We start from the raw sequence: 27,727 nt of genomic DNA, 5'->3' as shown, positions 1-27,727 counted from the left end.
GGCCCGGCCGACGCGCGCCGCTCCGCCCGCCTACCCGCGCACGGCGCATGTTCTCCTGCAGCCCGGCGGGGCTGGGGGGCGCGGGGGGGGATGGGGAGGGGGCGGGGGGGAAGCTGGGGGGGCGGGGGGGATGGGGAGGGGGCGCGGAGGGGGATGGGGAGGGGGCGGGGGGAGGCTGGGGGGGCGCGGGGGATGGGGAGGGGGCGCGGGGGATGGGGAGGGGGCGCGGAGGGGGATGGGGAGGGGGCGGGGGGGAGGCTGGGGGGGCGCGGGGGATGGGGAGGGGGCGCGGGGGATGGGGAGGGGGCGCGGAGGGGGATGGGGAGGGGGCGCGGAGGGGGATGGGGAGGGGGCGCGGAGGGGGATGGGGAGGGGGCGGGGGGGAGGCTGGGGGGGCGCGGGGGATGGGGAGGGGGCGCGGGGGATGGGGAGGGGGCGCGGAGGGGGATGGGGAGGGGGCGGGGGGGAGGCTGGGGGGGCGCGGGGGGGAGGCTGGGGAGGGGGCAGGGGGGCAGGTGGGGAGGGGGCGGGGGGGATGGGGAGGGGGCGCGGGGGGGATGGGGAGGGGGCGGGGGGAGGCTGGGGGCGGGGGGGATGGGGAGGGGGCGCGGGGGGATGGGGAGGGGGCGCGGGGGGGATGGGGAGGGGGCTGGGGGAGGCTGGGGGGGCGCGGGGGGGGGCTGGGGAGGGGGCAGGGGGCAGGTGGGGAGGGGGCGCGGGGGGGATGGGGAGGGGGCGGGGGGATGGGGAGGGGGCGGGAGGAGGGGGAGGGGGCGCGGGGGGGATGGGCAGGGGGCGCGGGGGGGGGATGGGCGGGGGCGGGGGGATGGGCGGGGGCGCGGGGGGGATGGGGAGGGGGCGGGGGGATGGGAGGGGGCGCGGGGGGATGGGGAGGGGGCGGGGGGGATGGGAGGGGGCGCGGGGGGGTGGGGAGGGGGCGGGGGGAGGCTGGGGGGGCGCGGGGGGCTGGGGAAGGGGCGGGGGGATGGGGAGGGGGCGGGGGGGAGGCTGGGGGGGCGCGGGGGGATGGGGAGGGGGCGCGGAGGGTGGGGAGGGGGCGCGGGGGGATGGGGAGGGGGCGGGGGGGATGGGGAGAGGGCGCGGGGGGAGGCTGGGGGGGCGCGGGGGGGAGGGGGAGGGGGCGCGGGGGAATGGGGAGGGGGCGCGGAGGGAGGGTGGGGAGGGGGCGCGGGGAGGAGGGGGCGGGGGAAGGCTGGGGGGGCGCAGGGGGGAGGGGGCGGAGGGAGGGTGGTGAGGGGGCGGGGGAGGCTGGGGAGGGGGGCGGGGGGGAGGGGGCGCGGGGAGGCTGGGGAGGGTTGTGGAGGGGGCGCCTGCGAGGAGTGGGCACGCCGTGGGAAAGGAGGCTGGGGAGAGGGCGCCAGGGACAGTGGAGGGAACCGGGCAGGGACCAGGAGGGGGTGGCGGTCCGTATCCCGGGAAGTTGTCGCCGCCCTCGCGCCCGGTGCCTGCGCCCCTCAGCAACGCTGGCTGGCAGCTCACACCTGGGCGGGGGGCACGAGGGAGCCTCGGGGATCTTCTTTGTTTTCCCTTCTGCCAGGTGCCCGGCACATTTGAGAAGACAGGTGACCTGTAGGCACCGAAAATGACATCTTTTCTGTGTGCCGGATGAGTTGTGCAAATGCGAGTTGTTAAGGCCTTTATGGTCCTTAAAATTCAGAAAACTTATGTTTCACTTTTAACTCCAAGAATCTCCTGTTTCTCTTGTAAAATCAGTCAGAACCTCAAGGGTGTCTCTTAGTTAAAAGAAAATTTAAAAAGCCTGTGGGGTGCCCTTACAGGAAGGGAAGGGCTCCCTGCTGAGTCTGGAGCTCAAGGAGAAGCAGGGACAGAGGCGGCAGTCCCACTCTCCCTGCCTCTGGTCTTTGCTGCCTTGTCATGGGGTGGGGGCACTCTGTCCCTCCCAGGCTCCTACCCCTGGGCAGACCCAAGGTGGCCAACAGAAGAGAAACGCCATGTGGGGAGCTCTGAGTAGAGCTCCACTAGCTGATAGTTTGCAGGTGGCTTTGCAATGCGGACTAACCTGTGCCAGGGGGCTCCCGCCTGCCCCTGCCCGCCTGCCCCTGCCCGCCTGCCCCTGCCCCTGGGGGTAGGAGGCGCCCTCTGTTCCCCTCCTCCAACTCTCCCCAGCCTTGGCCCTCTGCCGCCCCCAGAAGGGCGTCAGCTGGGGCACTTGCTGGCCTGGGAGAGCGCAGAGGCCCCCACACAGCATCAACAAATACTGTCCGGGAGAAAGCCCTTCCAGAGGCATTGGCTGTCCTTGCCTGGCTCCTCTGGGAAGCCCAGGTAGCTCCTTGCAGACAGAAGGCAAAAGAGACAGGTTTCCATCGGAAAGGTGTTTAAGAGAAGCCTTCCCTTCCCTGCTCAGCTACTTCCCCAAAGCCCCCTGGCCACAGTTATTTTACAACACACACACAAACCGGCAAAATCAGGCGTTGTGTCTTTTAGGGGTGGCTGGTGAGCTGCCGGGTCACCTCTGCCACAGCCTGAACTACATTCTGGTCTAAGTATTTCCTTGGCACAGATTCCAGAAGGCCAGCACAGGCAGCTGGGTGCTGCATGGTTTGGCCACGGGTCGAGAAGGGAGCATCCCATGGAAGCCCCCGCCCACAGGACCAGGACAGCTGTGGTGTGTGTAATGTAGGCCTTCTGTCTCGACCCCCTGCAGAGTGGGAAGGTTCCAGGGCGGGAACCCCGTCCGTGTGCACCTCTGTCTAATTCATCTTTGTGACTCCGCTGCCAGAGTGTCTAAACATGAGTTATATCAGTGTTGGCTGAAGGGAGTGTGCCAGCACGCTCTCGGGGGAGTCCTGGTACAGTTCTAGCTCCTCAGTGAAAACGGAAGCCACTGATTCCCCAAACCAACCTGCCACGGACGCAGAGACTCGGAACGGAGGCCTGGGCAGTGGGGTGGGTGGCTACTCTCCCCTCACACACCCGGAGCACAGCAGCCCCGGGGGGACCCTGGTGACGGGTGTGAACGGCAGCCCTGCTGCAAAATGTCCTTTCAGGGTTTCGGTCTCATTCCTGAGCCTCTCGGCACTGGCCTCTCCTCAGAGCTGAACCCCCTGAGGTGGGTCACACTTTAAACCACCATCTGTTAACATCTCCGAAAGGATCCACTGCAAACCCACGGGGGCCGTGACCACCACCCAGGACAGGGACGAGGGTGGGAAGGGAGCCGGGACCCACCCCCTCGCCACTGTTTCTAAACTGAGTTCCTGGTACCCGCTGGGGGCCCAGCTGTGTGTGGTGGCGACAACAGGCAACCCCTGGGGCCCTTCTGTCTGTCGGTCTTCTTCATGGTAAAGACCTTGAACATTATTTTACACCTAAAATGAATACGGATGTCAGGCAGAGTACACATCCTCGCAAGATTCTGCTTCACGCTTCCCAGGAGCCTGCCGGCATCAGATCATCCCTTCACTTGGGCACTTGCCCGGACCAGCACCCTCAATCTCCCTCCCACTCATTCGTCACCTCTGTTCTTCAAGGGCCCTGAGTGGACACGTGGGAGAAGGCCTGGCCCAGGGACACGACAGGCTGGGCCTCTCAGACCTTCCCCTGGCGTTTTCTGGCCCCGGACCCCAGAGGCCAACTTTTCTGCATACTTGACGTTGACTCCTTTTAGGAAGAAAGGGCAGGACTTCCTGTGAAATGTGATGAGAAGGAGGAGCCTGGAGGAGGTCACTTGCAGCGAGCTAAGCCAGTCTCAGGACAAATACGGCGCGATTCCACTTCTGTGAGGAATCTGCGCTCGTCCAACTCCTGGAAGAGAGGACCATGTGGCTGCCAGGGGCCGAGGGAGGGGAAATGGGAGGTGCTGCTCAATTGGTGTACAGTGTCCATCATGCAAGATGAAAAGTTCTAGAACTCTGCAACATGGCGCTTCTCGTTTACAATACCACACGGTTCACTTAAAAATCTGTTAAGAGAGTCGGTTGAGTGAGAGAAAGGCTGCCCTTAATCCATATTTTAAAATGAATCAGTAGCCCTCCAGAGGACAGACACCTCAAGTTTACCCTTCACAGTAAAGGCATGTGAGTGTTACTATGGAGACGGAGAGACCCATCTCCAGGGAGAGACTACAAGTGAACTCTCCTGCGTGTTATCAGACGGTCAGCTAAGACTCATGGGTCAGAGACAAGGTTAACCACCCGCAAAGATGGAGACGCTGCCCCCCCCCCCGCCGGGCAGACCAAAAATAAAAGGAATTTATAGATACATTTCTGGAAAGCAGCATATAAACACTATGGTTTTCAATAATTACAGATTGCAGGAATACAGCCCAGAGGAGAGTTAAGATGAGTCCAGTAGGGGCATCAGTGTAGCCAAAATGTGTGTCTACACCCCTTCCCCACACCTTTCGCAATGGGAATTTAATTGACACCAGACATACCTAACAAAGGGAGAAAGTCAGTGCTCTTCTGCCTCCATAATGACAATGACAAAGCCCACCCAACCCCCAACAACTCTATGACGCAGGCTCTGGGATTTCCCCCATTTCGCGAAGGGAAATTGGTATTTAGAGAATTTAAATAGGAAACCCATGGTTACCCAGCCAGTAAGCAGTCAAACCAGAACTTAATTCTCCGGGCAGCTCAGGTGGGGACCACCCTCCTGCAGCCTTGAGATGCCTGGAGAGATCGGTGGAAATATTTAACTGGTCTCTGTGCTGGAGGGTGACATGTTATACATAGTATCTTCACCCTTTAAAATCTCTTAGATACATGTTGCGTTAATTTGCTACAACCGGAGACAACCAAGTAGCACAGACTTGGTGACCTACACAACAGAAATTAACTTTCTAACAGTTCGGGGGCTAGAAATCCAAGATGAAGGTGTTGGTTTCTTCTGAGGCCTCTCTCCTTGGGGGTCTTCTCCCGCTGTCCTCACATGGCTGTCCCTCTCTGTGTGTCTATCCTAATCTCCTCTTCCTATAAGGACGCCAGTCAGACTGGATCAGGGCCTCACCTGCATGACTTCATTTGACCTTAGTCACCTCTTTATTTTTTTACTTTTTATTTACCTGGAGTGAATCACTTTTAAAGAAAATGGAAGGGCACATAATTTCCAGATACTACAAATATTATTCAGTAACTATCTCCTGTGCAAAACAACTTGCTTATTTATTTTTCTTCTCTCTCTCTCTCTCTCTCTCTCTCTCTCTCTCTCTCTCTCTCTCTCTCTTTTTCCCCCCAAATTTCCTTTTCTTCTAATTTTTTTCTACCTCCCCACCCCTCTCCCATCAGCTTGTTCCTTATCAATGGGTCTGTTTCTGTTTTGCTTTGTTTATTCATTTGTTTTCTTTTTGGATTCCAGTCATATAAATGGGATCGTATGGTATTTGTCTCTCTGTCTGACTTATTTCACCAGCATAATCCCCTCTCGATCTATCCATGTTTTCACAAATGGCAAGATTTCATTCTTTTTATTGTTGAGTAACAGTCCGTTGTATACACGTACCACGTCTTCATGGAGTCATCTCCGGATGGAAAGCGAGGTGGCTTCCATATCTTGGCTGTTGTAAATAGTGCTGCAGTGAACATAGGGGAGCAGATACCTTTCCGAATTAGTGTTTTGGATTTCGTCAGGTAAATACCCAGGAGTGGAATTGCTGGGTCATGAGGTAGTTCCATTTTTAATTTTCTGAGGACCCTCCACACTGTTTTCCGTGGTGGCTGCCCTAATTTACATTCCCACCAACAGTGCGCGAGGGTTCCCTTTTCTCCACAGCCTCGCCAAAAGTTGTTTGCTGATTTATTGATGAGGCCGCTCTGACAGATGTGAGGTGGTGTCTCACTGTGGTTTGGATGTGCGTTTCCCTGATGATTGGTGATGTTGCGCATCTTTTCATAGGCCCGTTTGGCCATCTGTATGTCTTCTTTGCAGAAATGTCTACTAGTAATCACCTCTTTAAAGGCCCTTTCTCCAAATGCAGTCACCTCTGAGGTACTGGGGGGTCAGGACTTCAGCATACAAATTTGGGGGCAGGGCACAATTCAGCCCCTCACACCTACTAGGACGAGGAAATTGAGATGGAAATGATTGAGAAGCACTTCCAGAGTCACGGAGGCAGTAGTCGAGGCGTGTAGGTCCAGTGCTGCTCATCTACTTGTTTGCAGCACACGCACACGCACACGCACACGCACACGCATACTTCCCAGGTCTCTTCAGACACTTGGCACAGCACAGCCTTTCCTAAACTCTCCGGACCAGGATGGCTCCTGACACCCCGGCCTCTGCTGAGCAGCAGGCAGCCCGGTGGTCTTGCTAAGGCCGTCCTCTGGGCGAGACCCCCCTTCGTGTCTAGCAAGGGTCCAGCCCACATGATCCTGTTTCACCACGTGTCAGCCTTTCCCAGGTGGTGCTCCTGCGGCCAGAGATGCAGGGAGAGAAGCAGCTGCCAGTGGCCGGACCTTCTCTGCAGGGGGAATGTCTGACGCCACAGGACCCCAAGTGAGGAGCGAGCTGGTGCCCGAATCAAGCCAAACAGCTCTTCACTGTGCCTGTGGGGGCCAGGCAGCTGGAGCCTGGCAGAGCGCGGGGCAGGCCGGCCTGCCAAGGAGGACGCTACCAGCTGCTTGTCTTGCCATGTTATTCACCCCCATTCTCACTGGCACAGTTGCCCAGTTCCATTAAAAATGTCTGAGACACTTCAGGGGGTTGCAGGTTCTCCTGGATAGAGGCTGGCTCACGTGGCCACGCTGATTGAGCCACGATCCTCTCTCCCCTCCAGGTATGTCTGACCAGGGCAGCTGGCACAGGCTCAGCTAATTAGGCGTGTTTGTAGACACAGGGGCCCGGATCCCTCTGCAGCCAAACGCAACTGCTCACTCCTCTGATTTCCAAAACGGTTTTGCTTCAAGAATCCCTCCCTCAGCGTCTTTCCCAAGCACCTACTATATGCAGACAGCAAAACCACCTACATGAAACAGGCATGCTGGCTGCCTTCTTGCTGTGAGGTACAGGTGAAAATGTCTTTAGAGTAGGATCCATGAAGGTTTTCCATTTTGTAGCATTAAACCTCTGCAAGAGAAGCGATCTCTAACTTACAATTCCCTGAAAACAGAAAAGAATATGGGCAGCCAGCAGCCAGTAAACAGTCCCTGGAGAGTCAGGTTAGGATTCAAAAACACACACACAGAGAGAGAGAGAGAGAGAGAGAGAGAGAGAGAGAGAGAGAGAGAGAGAGAGAGAGAGAGATTAAGGTATTGGCTCACTTGATTGTGGGGGTTGGAAGGAATTTGCAGGCCAGAAACACAGGGAACAGTTGATACTGCAAGCCAAGTTCAAAGGCCATCTGGAGGCAGAACGCCCTCTTCCTAGGTGGAGATCTACCTGTTTTCACCTATCGCCTTCAACTGATTAGGTGAGGCCCACCTGCATTGTGGGGGATAATGTTTTAGTCACACTCCGCTGATTTAAATGTTAATCACACGCACACACATGAAACCACCATAGCAACATCTAATCTGACCCCAAACTGGGTACCACGGCCCAGCTACATGCAGAAGTGACTGGTAGCAGGGTCTGTCAGTCAGGATGAATGTTCTTAATTTCCTCTCCTTCTCCTCCCTCTCTTTTCCCAGCTTTCTACCTGGAATGCTTGCTGCAGTCTTGCACCATGAGACCACGACCCTTCCTGGGAGAAACAGAGGGAGCCTACATGCCTGAGAGTCTTGTGGGGGCTGCCAGAGCTCCCGGCTGTTCACCTGCAAATTTTATACACAGCAAAAAGAACTGAAGTTGTTTCTATAAGTCCCTGTTCTTTTAGGCTTTCTGCCATGGCACACACACCCACGCTGCACTCCCATTAATAAGGTACAAATTCCCCTTCTGTGCGTCACTCCTAACAGCTGTGTGAAGGGGGGGGTCCCCCTAAGGTCACAGCTGATTAAATTAGGAGGAACGGTAGCTGATCTGTCTTATTAGCGTACTGTTTTTTAAAATATGCATATTTAATTTACATGGCCTACCTCCATGTAATATTATACTTCTTTGTCTGTAGTGTAAGGACCTTCAGCAGCATAATCCCTGTTCTTCCCTTTCCACATTTACATTATTGTAAGCCATTTCACTTTTACGCTATAAACCTACAATGCTTTAGTACTGTTTTTGACTTAGCGAGTCAACTATCTTTAGATCTATTAACTTACGTCAATTTCTAGACGGAGCAAACAAGTGAGCATCTAAATCAGGGTCCACAGGCCAGTACTAATCCGCTTTCTGCTTTTTTAAATAAAGTTTTATTCGAACACAGCTGTGCCCACTCATGTATTGTTCAGTGGCTGCTCTGTACTACAACGACACTTGTGACAAAGCCACATGGCCTAGAAAGTACACAATATTTACTGTCTAGCTTTTTGCAGAAGGTTGCAGACCCCTGGTCTCAAGGGACTCTGTGACATGTCATATTATATGTGCTGACTCACTCAGAATCACCAGTTCGACAGAGAACAATCTCCAGTACCCGGGCAGACTCTCTGCCCTACCCCCCAAAAGGCAAGATAACAGGAAAAAATACTAACACAATGTTAATACTAACTGAAAATACTAATCAGCCTAGCAGACGTAACTCGCAGGAATATCTGTGCTCGTTTCGACCGTTCGCCTCTCACACTGCTTGTCGAGTACGTCTCATTTCTTGTATGGTAAACTGAGGCTGCTGGACGGGCCTGAGTATGCCCTCCAGCGTGTACATCCTAATAGTCCTCTCTAAATGTCACAAGGGTTCCACGGTACGGGCTCAGTGCCCCGGAGACAGGGATCACCTGAGGATTGGAGACCTCCTGGAAGCATTCAAGTGCTTTGCCAAATGCGTATCTCCGTCACTCAGAGGAAGAGATCAAAAGTATTTGTTTGGATAAACGGAAAAGGTGGTGTATCCAAAGGAATTCAGTGACAAGTCACACTTGAATGTTTTCATCTTTTATTTCCCTAAAAGATGGTTCCCTTGCTGATCACAAATCATGACGAGATAAGGTACTTCTGACCACTCGTCCTGGGGGCCACGGCCACCGGGTGTTTGGCGTGAGCCAGGTGTCCAGCTGCCGGGGACACCATGGGCTCTGCTCTCGCGGCCTCACAGGGGAGGCAAACTTGTAGTAACAAATAAATGCCTTTTGGTCCTGCCTTAGGAAATACAAGGAGAAATGTAGGAGGAGACCTGGGGGCCCATCCTGGTGGGGGGGCTACGTAGGATGGGCCCCAAGCAATGTTAATTAACAACTGTGTACACGGAGCAGCACGGAGGGGTCCTAAACCGTGTCAGGGCAAAAAGTAAGAACTATCAACACTTATTTACACATGCATACATAAATACAGATGCTTGTAAATACACATTTACATAAGTACACGTACACAAAACACATCTATGTCTAGCTACACAAACTCAAACCTTTCAACAAATAAAACACACATTCGTGCAAAATGTGTGTTTTGCAGAAATACAGACAAACAAAAAGGTACCCATCAAACATAATGTAGTGTTTGCTGGTGATGGGAGGGAAAGGGGAATAGATCATGAGCTGAATAATGAAAAAGGAAGAGAAGGAGAAAGAGCAGGAAGGAGGGAGTATGGATAAAAGGGAATTAAGGAAGAAGGAAGGGGGGGGGGGTTGCCGGGACCACTGAGGATTAATATGCTACAAATTCCACCTCGGTAAACCTCATTTCCTGCCCTGTAAGTAGGGGGGAGAAAGTCAATGCAATAGGCATCAGAGCCCCCAGCAGCTGTTCACTAACATTTAACCCTGACAACAAGCCTGGGAAACAACAGTTCTCATTCTTTACTTACAGATCAGGAAACTGGGCCTTAGACCAGACCATTTGCACAGACGGTGGTTTGACTGCTGGGCTTCGGCTGAATCCACATCTAAGACCCCCTGTCCACTCTGTGTGTAGGAGAACCACGCTCTCTAAATTAGGCGTTCCCTAAATTAGCTTCCAGCTGGAAAATTCCCTTTTGTCAGTCTGGGTAGATTTCCCAATGTCAATAATAATCAAATTTCTGAAAATTCCTATTATTGCGAAAAGACCTTTAAACCAACTCACACTTATGTTTACACCCCAGTTTTCAGACGGCAGCTTCACTTCAGCTGCGACAGGGACCAAAAGTAATGCTAACAGTATGACATTCGGAAAACCCCGTTTTCAGATTTTTGCGTTTCATCCCAAAGTAGTTTAATTCCATTCGAAACGCTTTGCCTTTTTGTCTCCCCTGACCCACCCCGCACCTGTAAACAGGGCCGCAGAGCGAGGGTACACTGGCGCCCAGGCAGGTGGGCCCTGCGAGCTGACCGGTCACAGCCGGTCACGGCCGGGTACTCCCCGCTCCTCCTCGGGCCTCTCATGCCACCAGGATGACCTTGGCTACAGCAGCTCTGAAGATGCCTTGGTTATGGTTCTAACGGCCCCGGTTGCCATTTCGGGGGCTGTTTACACGGCCCTTGTTTGGTGCCAGCTGTGGACACGACTCTCACGTTTGTGTAACACAAGGCATGGGGTGGGGGGACTTGGGAATTTCCACTGTCTCCAGTGGTGGTTCAGAAAGGCAATCCTGGGTGGACTCCCCGGGGTGATTCTCCTGGCGTGGGTGTGGGCTTTCACACCCTCAGCCTCTGCTCTGCTCCCCACCTGGCCTCGGTGCGGTTGTTTAGCAGGAGGGCGGGGTCAGGAAGCGTTTTCATACCCGGAGAGGAGAACATGTCTTATGTGACAGGTCCCCCAAACTTCTAAGTTCTCACACTCCGTTTTCAACACCAAATAAATGAAGAAGCAGATCCCTGCAGAAAATTCCCAGAGAAGGATCAGTCAGTGACACCCCTATTGTCCAGCTTTGCAAAAACACATCTGGGATGGCTTTGGGGCTGAGTGTCAATGACGACATCAATGACCTCCAAATGGGCCACTTGAAGTTAGAGACACGTATAAAACAATGGCAATCTAAGACACGGTGTTTTCTCTTGGAAGGCATTGCCAAAGCCAGGGCATTCACTCAGGAGAGCCAGAGGCCTCGACTTCCACCAACACACTAGCTCCATCATCCCAGCCTCTTCCATTTGGTGAGCTCCTATTCATCCTTCAACACCCAGACAGAAAGCCACCTCCCCCTTCCCCGAAGGCTTGACCTCTGGCCCACTGTTCTCCCATCACACTAGTTATGTCCCATGCTTGGGTGGAGTCCTGGTCACATCACAGCTTCACTGCCCACCTCCTGCCTGGCTTCCTGGCTGCCTGGCAGGTTTTCCCAGGGAAGGGCCTCACTAACATGAGCTGCTGCATGTCAGTCAAAGGAGTGGGCTCCGAGGTCAGAATAAATCCCAGGTCTGTCCACTTGCCGGCTATGCAAACACAACTGAGTGCAGGTTTCAGCTGTTAAATGAACGCACTAGAAGGAGGCTTGCTGAATGTGTTAGAAGTGAGATGAACCACGTCCCCTGGATACGTAGGGTAGAGGCTCCATAAATGGCACTTGTCCTTGCTCGGCTGAGACCACCGGAAGGGCCTGTCTTCTTCTTAGCACACAGACAACCACGGGGGTGTCAGGGAGAAAACTCGTGGAAAACTCGAGAGTCTCCTGGGCTGAAATCAAGATTCTCTGTCCCCGCGATGCACGGGGAGGTCAGAACCAGGTTGTCCATTTTCAGCAACTGACGATCAGCAAGGAAATGCAGACAGAATCGTGACACGCAGCGCTCCGCGTGGAGCCTTCTGGGGCGGCGTGGTCTCAATCTACGTGTCACTGGTTGGTGGGAACACAGAACAGCAAACACGTACGTGTGTTCTGGGAGCACAGCAGAGGATCCGAGGAAGGAAATGTAGGATGGAATGTAGGAAAGGCACAGAGGCCGGATGTTGTCGAGTGGCACTACAGGAAACCTTACACACTGCCAAGACGGCGGGGTTGGGGGGCTTCCCTAAAACTTGGGGCTCTGGCTCCATCCCCACCCCACCCCATTCTAGCCTCCAGCCAGGGCACCTCCACGGCGTCTCCTTGACTAGAGTTGCATGTCACTGGAACAAAGGGCTCCACAGCTTAAAACACCTGAGAACCACCGAGTCCCTCACTGAGGACGACCCCTTTTCAAAGGAGGAAGAAGAACAAGGGAAGAACAACGACCACGAACGAGAAAAACACCTCTTACATTATAGAAGTCAGAGATGAAACACATGATAAGGATAGATTTCATCAATTCATCCGACAGGCATAAATTATGTGCCTTACTATGTCTTTTTTAAGAGTCTCCTTTGCTGGAAGTTAGAACTAAGCGATAGTCCTTGAGCATTAGAGCCCAGCCGATCAAATAAGGACAAAATCTCCAAAGTGAGTGTTCAGTGGAAAGGCGGAACCACCACACTCTCCCACAAGAACCAGAAAAGATGACCACTGGGTGTGAACACAAAACCAACCAAATGAGGACAGCTACCCCCTAAGATAGTAAAACACACGATTTACGTTATGAGATGAACTCACTCCGTCACTTCTTGCGTCAACCAGCATAAACAGAGAGGGAAGAATGAAACAGAAAACACCGGTGGATACAGCTCTTAGGAAGGGTATTATTCTTTTTAAAAACCTTTGTGAGAAGGGTCACCCGGGGCATATGAGAAAGCCACCATTCTACGCGGTATAAGCAGCCAAAAGAGAAACTGCCTGTGCTGGGTCCGTGTTCTCTTTTCTTCCACAGCATTTCTCTCCCTTTCTGAGACCGCTCCGAGCCCGCAGCTCATCCAGGAAGCCTCAGAAGCTGAGCCCAGAGCCCACTCCACAAGCAGCCTGAGCCCCATCCCTTAGTATCTGCCCTTTTCTAATGTGTCTACTCACCAACAGGAATCTTCAGACGACCATTAAGGTCCTTGAGCACAGAGGAAACGCAAGGGGCCTGTGGTTTCCGAAGGCTTGTGTAAGAAGTCCCATTGGAAGAGTAGGGGCCAGGTGGTCCGTGGAGAAAGGGCTGGCCGGGCATCATGCACAAATAAAGGGGCGAGGGATGCAGGAGAAGGTTCTCTGAGGGGGTGGCGGGGGTTGAGCCTGCGGGCGGTGTGTGCGGTAGCCCAGAGCAGGAAGGCTCTCGTTAACCGAAGGTACCAATTCTGCCTGCAGACGTCTGAAGACATTTCGGCACTAAATGGTCACGAGCAGATTTGTCATTTAGAACGGTCTCATTTCAGAGTGTGGAAAATGAACGGGGACAGAAACACGAGTTTAGGAGGTTTCTGGAGTAGTCCCAGCAAGGGAGAAGAAGTGCCTGAAGGAGCACGGTCGGCGTGGGGAAGAAAGAAACACTAAAGTTGTGTATCAGGGTAGCACTGACCGGACCTGTTGACCAATTAAGATTTGATCCATTTCCTTTGGATCACTTTAGCTACGTCAACACAAATGATTCCCCGGAGGGCCCAGAACCAGGCACTGGACACCTTAGAAACCACCGTCATTTATTTTCACCTTTCTCTCCTACTTTCCCCTGGCACTGCACTGTGCCCGGGTGGAACTTATTAATAAGTGATTTCATAACGATGGGGATGAATGGCAATGATCACACCTCATTTATTTTTCAACATCCGCTCCATCTGGTCGCTCTGCCAAGCATTATCCTTTCCCCCAATCCCTGCATTTCAACCTGAGGGCTCCCTGGGCTGCTTGTGTGACGGACCTCGTCAGTGGGCTCGTGGGACAAGCCTAGAGGAGGCGGCAGGACATGCGGACCCAGTACGTGCTGCAGATGGATTGTCTGCACCCCGGCCCCCAATTCATATGTTAAAATCTAACTGCAGTGTGCTGGCATTAGGCAGTGGCGACTTTGAGAGATAATTAAGTCCTGAGGGTGGGGCCCTCAGAGTGGGGTTAGTGTCCTGTTCAAGGCCGCCCCCCAGGGCCCCCTCGCTCCATCCCCACGTAAGGACATGGCGACTAGGCAGCCTGTGAGCCAAGAAGCAGGTTCTCACCAGACACTGTCGGCCAGCACCTTGACCTTGGACTTCCAGCCTCCAGAGCTGTGAGAAACACATCTGTTATTTCAGCTCCAGGCTGTGTTCCTTTTTCCGTTTCTTGAGAACAGAACTCTTGGAAAATAGATCAAACAGCAGAGGACAGGCCCAATGACATCTGTCCGTCTGCATGACCACGCGACACTTCCCTGAACCAGATGATTTCGAGTGTCAACTTGGGATTGCTTGTCACACTGAGTAGAACTTCTCCAAACCCAAGGAATGAAACGCAGCCACGAGGCTGGATGAACTCGTCCCCTGCCTTTACAAAGACAGGGTCATTGTCATCTTCTCTGAAACAGGACACATTTGAGAGTCAGCGAAGTTTGATTTCTCCGTTCTCCTTCTCTCTGTGGTCATTTTACATGTTTCACAAGCTGACCACCAAGGGGACCTGGCCCTCACTGCACATCTCTCCTCCTGTCTACGAGTTAGTGTCTCCAGCCCTGTAACCCCCGTCTTGCTGGTGGGAATCTTAAGCCTTCTCAGCAGACAAACACTGTCTGGGTTTTACTTCCCCAAAGTCGAGAAATGCCAGGAGTGGAGCTGGTGGGGGTGTGGATGGTGGGATGTTGGCCTGGGGCTGCGGGGCAAGGAGGGTCAGGAGCGAAGAGCCGCTCCCCTGGCACTGGCTGGACAGTTCCCGGGCCCCAGTGAAGTCAGCAAGGCCGACTGGCCCCTAGCTCTCAGCTACTGGGGGAGCCTGGCCTTAAGCGCAGGTCTTCTCAATAATTCCTGTCTGGAGGGGAAAGCGCTTTCCAAAGTCATCTCCTTGCAAGGTCGTCCAATGGACAAATACCCCGCTGCCTTGACCGAAGCAAGCGTTCTGCTGTATTGTCCAGTCTGAATTGTCCACAGCGGCCTGAGGCCGGGGAGCCTGCGTGGCCCATGCCCCCCAGGCTCAGCGTCTGTCCTGGACATGCAGCCTGGAGACAAACAAGTGTCACACACCGTTTGCGATGACGGTGCTGCCCAAGTCTTCTCATGAGCTGCCGTGGGACCAGGACCTGCCCTCACGTCCTCTGTCCCTCATTACTCCACAAACCTGCACGCATCTCTGTAAAATGTAAGTGCTCTTTTTGGTCCCACGGTTTTAGAAAATGCAACCTATTCTTTTCCGATGTGCAGCATACAAACTATGAACTATACGGCACATTGACCAAGGGCAAAAACAATATTGAGAAATTAGCTGCGTTTGCTCAGAGGTATATTTCCGTGTGACAAGGAAAAACAGATGACAAATGGCTCCTGAGAAGGTAAGGATAGACAAGTTTACAGACGTAGTCCCCACATGCTTCTGATCATCAATTTGTCAGAGTAACAAACACACCAGATTTCTTGCAAAGTTAAATTGTTACCTCTTTCCTGACTGTCTTTTCTGTATTCTAAACGCTCAGTACTCTACACATATCTCATAAAGGCACAGCAGTAATAAGCAGTCTTCGAATTATACGAAGATCACTTCCGCATTGTGACATCATACTTGTTCTCTGGGAATCTAAGAACTTATCATCCTTCTCCTAATTTATAACATTCCATAGGTTGCCATCGCCTCCCTGTTTAAAACCGTTTCCTCACAGAAAGTTCCTAGAGCTGTGTTTTTGAATTGTGGTTATATACATTTTATGTATCGTAAGGTTTGCCACTGTAACCAGTTTTAAGCGTGTCATTCAGTGGCAGAAAGTGTATCCACAATGGCAACCATCACCACTAACTGTACCCAAAACATCACCCCAAATAGAAACTTTGTAACCATTCAGCAAAAAGTCCTATTTCCTCTCCGCACAGCCCTTCGTCATCTCCACTTTGTACCTCTATGGATGTAGCGTGTGAGAAAGTCTTTTCCGCGGGCCGCCGGGCACACGTGTGCCAGGACACCCAGGCACAGCTCCCAGGACAGTGCTGTAACTCGGGGGCTCAGCTGAGGGCAGGGTGTCTGGCAAAGGTACCACCATCAGACGCAAACTATAGACCCGAGCCTACCTGATGGGGCCACAGACAGAACGGGATACGGAGGGAAAGCAGGTAACATGCTTGGTGAGAACATGCCAGACCCTGCACGGCCCCCAAAGGCGCTCATTAGGACACAGAATCCTCTCAAGGACTCCCTTAGGCAGGGCGACTCCAACTTGGACAGGCGAGGAAACTGAGGCACAGACAGGCTGCCACTGAGATCCCGACTCAAGCCAGTGTTTGACCTCGAACCCCTCACTGCACCGTCTTTGTGTCCTTGACCCTGCGAATGAGGGGGACTCTCTTGCCTTTTCCTGCGGCATTGGAGAGAGCTCAAGCACAGAAATCTGTGGTGTGACTATAAAAAGGGGCCACTGATATAAATGAATAAATTCTGGTGCTAAACTCCATCTGTTGGGCCCATTTCCAAGCAGGTCCTCGACGAATGCCATCCTTACTCCAGAGATCTCACACTGAGACGCAAAATGCCCCAGGAATACCGCTTGGCCTGGTATCCTAAGGGCTTCTAGTTCATTCCCTGAGGTAGTCAGAGGTGGTAAATCTTTGGGCTTTGTGGCTATATTTGTTTTTGGCAAGTAAATCAGTCAGCAGTTATGTCACTTTACAATGGACAGGGCAGTGTGAGGTTGTATCATGCTGTTTGGGACTATGGACAAGTTGCGGCGTGACGAGAGCAATCCAAGTGGGACTCGGGAATGGTTCTGAACACAACCGCCAGGAGCAAAGGTTACAGACAGGGAGAAGCCATGTGCCAGGCCTGTATGGGGCAGCCGTCTTATTCGGAGATAGAAATCCTGGCTTTTAAAACCCGATTCTTGCCATTTAATAATTCTACGTCTACCACGTACTAGCTGTGTACCTTTAGTCAAATCTCTTAACCTGCCTCCGTTTCCCCATCCATAAAAATGGGACAATAATTGTCCTTACCTCATGGGTGGCTCCCATGCAAGGCACAGCATAGGGAACATAGTCAACGATATTGTAATAATTGTGGATGGTGTCAGGTGGGGACCCGACTGATCGGGCATCGCCTCGTAAGGGACATACACGTCTGACCACTAGGTGCACACCTGCAACTAATGTAATATTGAATGTCGACTGTAATCGGAAACACAATGTTGGCAAAGTGCTTAGCAGGGGGCTGGACACATTGTGAGCCATCAACGTTATGATGAATCATTGGAACAAGGAGACGTAAAGAAATAGAAAGGGATCCAGATAGAGATTTTCCTCGGAGCAATTGTTGTCTTCCAAGCGTGCTGCCATCGGGATGGTAATGAACCCACCCGTCACCATCGCTGAGGAAACCCAAACGCACACTGAATTAATGGCTGATTAATTGGTAGCAGGCACGGTCCTGGCCTCACTTTTTGATCACGAGGGCGAGGGGAGCCGAGCTCCGTGCTGGGGGGGCCCCATCGTGAGTCCCCACAGCAGCCCCACAGGGGTGTCACTGCCTCCCTGACGAAGGAACAAAGTCAGCGGGGGTGTGACTTGCCTAAGCCCTGGACAGAGGAAGTGGAGGGTCAGTGTCAGCCCAGGTCCCGCTGTCCCCACAGATGGGGGTCCAGCACTCGTGCCACGAGGGGCATTGGGTTTAAGACGCACTGCTACCTTAGCTCAAATCTAAGTCAACAGCGGTGACGGAAACCTGAAAACACCCACGAAAATAGCAGTAAGAGTGATAAACGTGCAGTTTACAGTCATGGCCTGTTACCCTGTCCCTGGTTCTGGCGTGATTTCTCCTGCTGCTGGCCCATTTGAATGCAGTTACGGGGGATAAACAATTATTTTACTCTTATCTATGCTAACTGTAACTTTTCTTTCAAAATATCCTGCTGACTGTTCTTACCATTTATTGAGTTATAAAATGTTCCAGGCTTTGAATATAATGTAAGTGTTATCATTCAAAACAATGACCAACACGCTTATTATCTCAACAGGAAAAAAACCCACGATCGACTCCAGAGGTTTTCAGAATTGTGTTTTCAGAGGCTCACCCCTGAGCAGTTACTGAGGCGGGTTCTTCACTGAAAGCTAAGTCCATCTGAGGACAAGTGGTCTAAAAGTTAGACAAAATCATAGGAGCTGCCAACACGCTCTTAGGCAAGCAAGTCCTTTAAACGGGGACGCGTCCCACCCCCCACGTGATTAGAAGTTAGGTTTCCATCGGGCCGTCTCAGTGTTCAGTGGGTACATCATACCCTCTCCAAAGAGTTTATCTTGGATTCAAAAATCAAACTAATGAGACTGTGCAATCTAAACACAATTATCATCAGTCCCCAAGTAAGAAAGCCTCCCATTAACGCGAAACTTCTTAATCCGCAAGCATGGCGTCGTACTCTACATATTACTCTACTTGTCACGGCCGCCTCCTCTGAAAGCCAGATTCTTATCCCCACGACACTGCCACTGAAGGCAGCCCACAGCATCCTGGCCAGGGTCAGTCTTGGACCACGAAAGAAAGTCAACCACAAAGTTTTACAATCACACATCTCATCTTCTTTAATCCACACAAAACTATCGAGATGACCAACCATGGTATTCACCATACTTGCTTCCAAATGATTAGGTCTACACACGTGCGTGTTTTTGCAGACACACACATACTACATCCACACACACCCTACGTACATGTCACACAGACACACAACACCCACCATACAAACACACACATCCACACCACGTACCACACACCACACTCATTCGTACCACACATACACTGGCCACACATACCTCCGAGACAAGACTCACGGGAGAAGAGCCTGGCTTCCTAAGAGTTTTTAAACTGCCTTCTGAATCCAGAGCATCAGATGTGGAGAGGGAGGATGGGGGAGGAAGCACGGCCGCGGCCTTACCGACTGGCTTGATTGTTTTCAGACATTTTTGCATGTATTATGAATGAGCAATTAATTTAGCTATAGTTTCAACAATTCCCAAAACACACGGCTCAGGGCCGAATGGTTCCAATCAGGACACCTTCTGAAAAGAATCCGGAAGTTGAGTTGTGTGAGAACCACAGCAGGGTCTGTGCTGGGAGGCTTCGCTAACTGGACACACAACTGCTGGCTTTGGGCGTGAAAGCTCACCAGGGCAGGTGTGCCCGGGGACAGCAGGAGGCCCAACGTCACACAGCAAAGCACGTGTGACGGTCACGCCACACCACGACGGTCACGTTGCTGAGAAATGTGCTTCCCTGTCCTCCAACTGCCCTAGAATGTGGCGATATTGATGGATCAAGGGGCGTGTATCTAAAAAAAGGTTCAATTTTAATTCTAAAAGCTTCTGACGTTTTGTAATGAAACGCAAAGAGAGCAGTGACTTCAGAACGCGCTAGGTTTAAAACGAAACTCATGATTTCCCAGAGCCAGGTTTGGAAGCGCATGTATGTGGAGGCGGTGAAAGGCTTTGAAAAGAAGGCCAAGTTAAAAATTGATTTGCAGATTTTGGCAACTAGTGTTGGAGGACATGAAAAAGAAAATCTTAGTTTGCATGTCTGCATTTAACTTACTGAAGGATTAAATCTTCTTCTTATGTGTGTGGAAGAATCCCGACTTAGGAAATGCTAAATTAGGGTATAACACTTCTGGGTGCCAAGAGGTCCAGGACTCCCCTTTGCCAGCAGGCCAGAGTCGTCAGTGGCCATGCAGACAGCCCAGGGGCGAGCAAATGGGCCTCAAGTCTTAGAAGCAGCCGATGTGTACACAAGAGCAGCTCCAGTGAGAAATAGCTCCTATGTATTCTGTTGGGGGGAAGTGGCGGCCACACTTGCAATTGTAATACTGTTATTCTGTTATTGGTATTGCTTGTGTCATGCCAGAGGACCACGGAATGCCATCGAAATGCTGGCGGGACTTGGAACTTGGAATGAGGTTTCCATTTTACAAGGAGCCGTTTTGGATAGTGAAAGGGACTGACAGAGGGCCGTGGAAATCTGCAGTTGAAAAGGTCCTTGCAGATGAGTTAACAGCAATCTGTACTTGGTCTAAGTAGGTGAGAGAGCAAATGCAGAAACTACCCTGCCTCCCCACACAGTGCTCTAGAGTCCCACGTGGCACAGCCAACTCTTAACAGGGCTTATTATCTGGCTTTCTGGAACAAGCAGTAAAGGCAGGGACAAACATTTACAGTGAGACAGCTAGAATTGTTTCCCGTGAAGTGCAGGTTTCCTCCTAATTGTCGGTGCCGCGATAACGATGGTTTTCTGTGTGTGCCAATCTGAATATAAGGGCTACATCTAAAAAAAAAAAACCTATCAATCATTCTAACAAACACACCATTTCCCCCCTGAATTTCATACATAAAAACCTGCCAGAGGGTATACTTTACTTTGAAATTGTTATTTAAAATATGCTGCTTATTAATAAAAGTGAACATGAGCAAATAATGGACAGAACGTGGAGACAATTACCCGTCCTCTTTTCTTCTATGTTACATAATGAAGAGAACCCTTACACAGATAATTATCCGACAAGACTATATGTTGCTTCAGCCAGAAAAGGTGCCCTGTGCCCACATATGGGTAATGGCCTCTTGGTGACTCTAAAGCTAATGGTCATCGTCATGGGGAGAAAATCATGCGCCTCTTTGCACAGAATAGGCGGCTTCCAGCACCGCTGGCTGGGACACAAGTTGTGCTTTGTCATTAAATTAGCCTGTCTTTGCAGGGACGGGCCCCTGGGCCCTGACCCTTCATCTAACGCTCCTTCTTGCACATCTGGACCTCTCTCCCTCTGTTCTGCTTCCTTTACTCTATTGTGGGACGTTGCAGAGCTGGTGACAGAGAGGCTGGGCGGAGCAAAGAGCGCAGGCCCTCTGGTGTCAGGAATTTCAAACCATTTGGACTTGAATCAACACAGATCAAAAGACCCTGGGGACAAAGGGAGTGTGAGAGACGAGCAGCCACAAATATTTATTGTGTCCCCAGATCAATGAAACTCTTCTAGATTCTAGATCAGGAAGATTGAATATGCCTAACGTTCTCTGTGAGAGAAATGGCAAAAGAGCCCTGCGTGGGAACAAAATGAAATGGAGTACGTGCTCAAAAGCATGTGAACCCCACGGGGCCGGTGTGGAGAAGGTTGTCTTGCAAAGCAGAATTCTGGGGAGCTCCATGCATTAGCGATGTGTACGGACCTTGGGACGGGATGGGACTCAGTGCTGGGAGCTTGTGATGAGATGGGCTAGACACAGCCTCAGACACCTCAGGGACCCCTGCCAGCTCCTCAGTGTACCCCCGACATGGGCGGAGGGACGTCACTGCCGTCACCTCTCATCCCGCTCTGGCTCTTGCTCTGACCCCCTTTTCCTGAGGACTTTAAATACCTCCCTATTGTTCCCCCAACGGCACTCCCAGCGGGCTGCCCCCGCACACTGGGATTTTTGAAATGAGAGTCAGTGACATTCTGGAGATCCCCTCATTTTGAAAATCGAATTCCAGATAAGGAAAGGGAACTCTGGCTGTGGGCTTAGCAACGGCTCTGTAGGCGGAATGGGAGGAACCAGCACAGGGCCCACAGGACCAGGTTCACACAGTCTTCCCCAGGCCGCGTACAACACGCTTTCCCTGCGGTAACGTCCTCTCCAATTACACCAACGAAGTCCATGGGATGAAACTCACAGTGTCCCTGAAGGGCCGTGAGAAGTGAAGAGAGGTGCGCTTTGCAGTGTGAGGGAATGTCCTGAGTGGAGCATGGTTTTCACTTTGACCAACATTCCATTTAATGAAAAGCAAATACTAGGAGAGCCGTGTCACAAATGGGTGGTGCACGCGGCCCGTTTTAGCAGAAGATACGGAACGTGTGTGTGGACGTTTACTTCAGTTCATGGCACTGAGCCAGGGGCTGGGAATCTGCAGGTGAGCAAGAGCTCAGGACGTTAACCATCTACCCAGGCAGACAGGATCCAGGGTCCATCCAGATACTGGGGAGAGAGGGAATTTTGAGCAATTTTTACTACAAACCAGGAAATTCCTACAGTGGTCCTTCAATAAAACCGAGGGATTTGGTTACAGGCTTTATCCAAAGCTCTCATTACTAAGCCAATCCTCTGCTAGGCCAGTCTATGGAGATAAAAACACCCCCAGGTCTTGCTGAATTATCCTGTCTCCCTTTCTTTGATCTTTTCCCTTCAGGGTATGTTGGCCTTATTTTCACATCTAATGATTGAGACATTTATGTGTCACTTCATGGGATGGCAGCCTGATGACCCCAAGTATCTAGCATTGACCCTCTGACTTTCTGTGTCCCCTTTCTGAGTGCCAAGGACGGCACGTTGTGTGAGGGAATGCCATGGTACCTGGTGGCCCCAATATATACTTTGAAGAAATGGGCATCGTTAAACACTTCTAATCCAATATTTACTGTTAGGTTAAAAATGCACTTAAATAGAATTCTATTCCTTTTACATTGCCCTACAATGTATACGTGTAGCCTTTGCTATTGTTTGTATAGAGTGATAAAAAAAGGGGGGGTAGGGGTGGAATAACAGGTAAAACACACACATTCCTGAAACCAAGGCGAGCTCCCTGGCTGCTGCCTTTCTATGGGGTCCCCACTCCTGTTCAAGTTCTGTGACCAATTAGCTTTGCCCTTGTGGGTTGGGAGCATACATCGGGCTAAGCCTCGCTCCCTCACCTCTCAAATGGGCCTCATCCAAACAGACACTGCGCTGCTATGACTTCACCTGAAACATGACCTGAGTGTCCTCAGAAGGTGCGGGACTTATCTGGACAGGTGTCGACAGTGGGGCACTTCTCGCCCACCATTTACCCCTCCTCTTAACCCCTGTCCAGCCTCTCTTGCTCCAACATCCACTTCTGCCCAATGATATGTGCAATTTTCAGTGATGCCTTTGGCTTCTCAGCCATTAAGACCCCTGCATTAAGACATGACAACTAGAAATGATGTCCAGTGGTTCGTCCTTTAGTATTTGTGCTTGGGAACCAAGGAGAGAAAAAGCTAAGAGTCCAGAAAGCAGATGGGTGGGTCTCTTGCTGTCAGGGTCTCTTCTAACAGTGCAGCCCCACCAGGTCCTTACAGCTTTCCCATTTATGCCACGTGCCGGAACACGAGTTTCATATGCAAAGGTTTGAAATTACCACCTCGTGTCTTATGTGACTGCTCTCCCATGTGTGTTAAATTAGATTATTCTAAATGGGAGAAATGCCGACTGAGGACAGCGAGGTGTGTCCATGTCACAACAGGCGTGTGACGCCCGAGGGTGAATGACACAGGAAGCTGGGGAGTGTGGCTGGAGGGGAGAGTTTGTCCAGGGGCCATGAGAGAAGAGCCGCTGGGTAGGGCGAGAATTTCTCAGGTATATTCTGCTAAAGAAATGAGAGGACTATTTCATGCCATCACTCTGAAGCCTGACATTTTCTAAACCTCCCTAAAGAGAAGCTGAGGAGGAAATATGGTGGAGTTCCAGGTGCGACCCCTTCCTTAGCCCTTATGGAACCTCAGGCTGGCGTCACTCCACCTTCCCCGAGAGCAGCTAACTGAGAGTCCAGATTCTCATTTTCTCTCCTTTCCCCAAAGCAGACTCCAGCAGAGGCTAACCACACTGCAATAGCCTCCTGGTTTCTTTCTGTTCTTTGGCAAGGGCCTGAGCAGGTAGCAAAAATAAATTACAAGCGCAAGGGACAGCAAAGCCATGGGGCGGGGGGCAACCCCCAAATCGGTAATGGCCGCCTTTATGATCGGCAGGACAGAGATACGGGGACGAACTCTACTTCAAAAGTCTTTGAAAGTCATTGGAGGAAATGTGTTTTGAAAGGTCAAGCCTCACTTCTGGGCACCCGCCATGCAGACTGATGGTGTTCCATTACGATCATGATGCCACTCTCCTTAGTCCCACCACTGTGACGAACACGTCACGCTACTGAGCTGCCCTCTGCAGGGCAAGGGACGTCGGGCTTGGGCAGAGCTGTCTGCATGGCGGGCTTACCGGGCGGATCAATGTTCTGTATATTATAGCTTATGAAACCTTTCTCCTAATCAAGATAAATTATCACTATTGGACTTAAAAAAAATAAGTCAGTCCAATAATTTATCCCACAATTCATCAGGAAGTGATTTCTTGTAGTCAGACTTTAATTATACTTCGTTAGCATCTGCAGCGAAATATATCTTTCCCTTATTAATTTTTAGATTTCAGACAAATTATAGTTTTGCTTGATCCTTACAAAAACAGTACCATAGGTTATAAAACATTTCGTGCTTTTCACAGTATGTTTCATGTGTTTAGCTCACGGGGTCCTTAGGAAAAATGGCAGAGAAGGCAGCTAATAATACTATTCTGATTTTATAGGTAGCAAAATAAACATGGAGAAGTTCAGACAGGTGAGCGAAACAACACTGCAAGCTGTTGTCGGATGTAGAAACCAGGTGTTCTGAGTCATGTGACTGTCGTTTTCCCATTAGAATCGTTCCCTGTATCATATTGTCTCTGAAGTGTCAAAGCATCGGGAAACCAAAGCATGCTCAAGTAGTGCGGCCTAAAAACTCTGGAAACATCTCCTTTCTGTTCTGCAATGGGACAGAACAGCCATGCACTAGTCAGGAAGGGCAGCATGAAGACAAAACAGAAACAGAAAGAGAGGAGACACTGCTCCTCTCAGGGGGTGGGAGGAAGTGAGAGAAGAGACTCCTGGGCCTGCCCCAGACCGCGCAACGGGATAAAACGCCGTAAGCACCGTGGGCCCCTGGCTTCCATGCTCAGCCAGTCCCCTGCTCTCAGGTAAGCTGCTCGGTCCTCTGCCTCCCTCCGCCATTCTGGGGAGTGGCTCCACCTCTTCCAATTTCCCATTACACTGGCTTTTCCTCTCCCCACTTCCGGGACATAATTCACCTGCTGCCTTGTCAACCTCCAAATAGGTCCAGTTGTCTCACCACCAGCTCGGCATCATCGTAAAACCTTTCCCCATTGCACGCTCTCCCCAGGAAACGGATGTCAGTGTCCAGAATGTGACTTTTAGCTCTTCTTGTGTAACATGGAGGCAGAAGCTCGCTCAGGCTTCAGCTACACGCCCTCGTCTGTTACCTCCTCCTGTCCCTGACGCCCCAACCATCCTCCACTCTCCCACCTGGACACACTAGCTGCCCTCAGCCAATTAGGGGTGTACGTCTTTACTCATGTGTCGACATTACCAGAAGTTTTCTCGCATCTTGAATTGTTTGGTCCCCACGGGTCTCAGCATCACCCCTTTCTTCAGATCTGCAGGGACCGGTCTCCTTCTCCTTAGTAAGGCATGCCTCCTGTTACTCCTGCCTCGTTAGCTTTCACCACCACCTCATTCCTACCTTTGGATCGGTTTGCACACCTCCCCTCAGACACGCTCTAGCCCTTAAGCCCAATAACATGTGCGATTTATGCTTTCCCCGCATTGGAGCGTTAATTCCCAATGCAGTGAGAACGTGACCACCCACCAAGGCACGCCCTCTGTCTGTCCTTGGTGACTCATTACACTAAGCATCCACCCCACCCCCACAAACACACAACACGGCCAACGGAAGCTTCTTACGTAATTTCATTAAGACAGTGCATTCAAGGCTGCTTCCCCGCTTGGGTTTTTCTTAGCAGCTCAGTACAACTGCTTGTCCCACCAGAATTCATGGCGGGCTGTGACATCTGCCATCACTTCACTGGCAGCACATTGTAAACCAAGCCTGTAAGTAAACAAAAAAAGCCAACCTGCCTCTAAGTACACCTGAAATATATGGACTTGCAACGAGATTCCTCAGCGGTGGGTTTGTGATAGCAAAAGGGAAACAATGATTTAAAAGGAATCTTTACGTTTGAGCGAGGCCAGGGCACAGATGCAGGTGGATTTACGGCGCAATGGTTAGACTGGGTATCGCGACGGGCAAAACTGTCGTTGTGGGCAATTTCCTCACCCTCTCCAAACCTACCAAAAGGGGATAACAATAGCTGCTGGGAAGGACCGTCAGAATGAACAAACTGGATAACATATTGAAATACTGGCGCATTGTTTGTCTTTAGGGAGAGCAAATCACCACCTTCACCACCATCACCATCACCACTCATTCTTATCTCCATCGTTTTTTATCATCAGGAGGCTGAGTAGCATGTAATTCTACTCGTATGTGCAGTCCTATAAAGCTACAAGTATTCTGCTAAATAATGATAAACGTCAACTCATTTCCTGCTTTAAAACAGTACGCAAAGGCACGTGTTAGAGGAGCGGGAACACTTAAGGGGAGTGTGGGTAGAGCGCATGGGGCGTTACGGAATTAATTTGCGTTACCGACCCGCTTGCAGGCCTTTCTTTGCATGCTCTCCCTGCACGTGTGGAGTGCCCTCCGCTTGTCTGTGTCACCTCCACTCACTTTTGCGTATTTCAGTTAGGGACGAGAATGAAGGTGTGAAGTGCTGCCTTACGTAACACGACCTGCCTCTCAGCACGATCTCTCCGACGGGCCCCATCTGCTGCTCCCCTTGCTTTTCAGTCAACTCAGCTGCAAGAAAAATGGGACTATTACCTTTTTTTTTTTTTGGCAGAGACTGGTGACGGTGGAAACGGAGGCTCTCTGTCACCCACCGCCATCTTCACTGAACTTATTGCATGGGCACAGCTTTATGGCGCACAGAATGTTTGAGATGGTTTTACTAATCCCTCGAAACAGCCCACTCACCCTGGGCTCCCCCAGTTTTCCCTCCGTGGTCTTTCACCCTGGCTCTTACTAGCGATATTCTAAGTTTTGTTTTCCTTCCATTGAAGTTTGCTTCTGGCAGATTAGGATGCCCTTAACCACAAGGGGAAACCTTAAATGAGCTTCAGGTCGCCTTTCCCAGGACTTAAGTCTTTGTAGTGACATCTGGGGACAGACAGGGCTCAGGAAGGGTTTGGAAGGTAGCTTCAGCCAACTTGTGCACGAGAGGCAAGAGACGGGCAAAGCAGTTCATTCAGGTTTGAGATGAGTTAGTCTCCCCTTTCCCACTGGCTTGGACATTCTCAGTGCAGGAATCTAAATCTTTCCTTCATGGAAATGTCTGTTGTTATAACTGCTGGTATAACCCCCTCAACGCTAAAGCGTTCCCTGCTTTGATGAGATGGCAATGATTGGCCGGGAACAGTTTTAATGAAATTTGTTCATAAGCTATTGATGGGAACAGCAGTGTATGTGGCGGGGAAGTGGGGTGGGTTTGGCAGGGGAGGAGCCTGTCCAGGTGTGGAAATAAGAAGGAACATTGTCCTTCGAGAATGTAAAGCATGACAGATCTGACTAAGGGCAGGTCGGCCTTGTATAGACCAGAGACCACAATTCTGAACATGGTGAGCCACGCCTGGCCCCCGGCCTGGGCGGTCTGCTCCCCACACTTCTGTCCCCAGCCCTGCTTCGCCACGGCACGGAAGGAATCCTACCCAAGGTTAGCTTTATCTCCATCATTCTTCCTGCATTGTCACCACGCTCACACACCTGCACACACGTGACACTGTGAACTCCAGGGGCCTCGGCTTTCGCTTGAACTGGAGGAGATAAACCTGTCTCCCTCTATGGACGACAGCCAGTGAAATCCCGTAGCCGGGCATCTCCATGTTGCCCAAGAATGAAATCCCTGTGTGGGGACAGGCCAAGGCCAGGCTGTGCACGGCCAGCGTTCTCATCCCGACCCCACCCCCCATGCCATCTCCACCGCATGTCTGTCCCCATGGAACCTGCACAGCGGTCTGCAGCCTTGGCCTGAAAGCACAGGCTGCTCGGTGGCCTCGTGCCTTCAT

The 27,727-nt window shown here is 51.6% G+C and overlaps 1 protein-coding gene across 2 annotated transcripts in view; it reads right to left on the bottom strand.

Moving 5' to 3' along the window:
* The window catches only part of DPP6 (dipeptidyl peptidase like 6), a 526,646-nt gene that overhangs the window by 290,853 nt on the left and 208,066 nt on the right, over positions 1 to 27,727 (bottom strand). The gene's annotated exons all lie outside the window — the stretch shown is intronic.

This window comes from Rhinolophus hipposideros (genome assembly GCF_964194185.1).
Source record: "Rhinolophus hipposideros genome assembly, chromosome: 25".
Classification (NCBI taxonomy): domain Eukaryota; kingdom Metazoa; phylum Chordata; class Mammalia; order Chiroptera; family Rhinolophidae; genus Rhinolophus; species Rhinolophus hipposideros.
The sequence above is the reverse complement of the archived record's forward strand: the minus strand, read 5'-3'. Positions and strand labels throughout refer to the sequence as shown.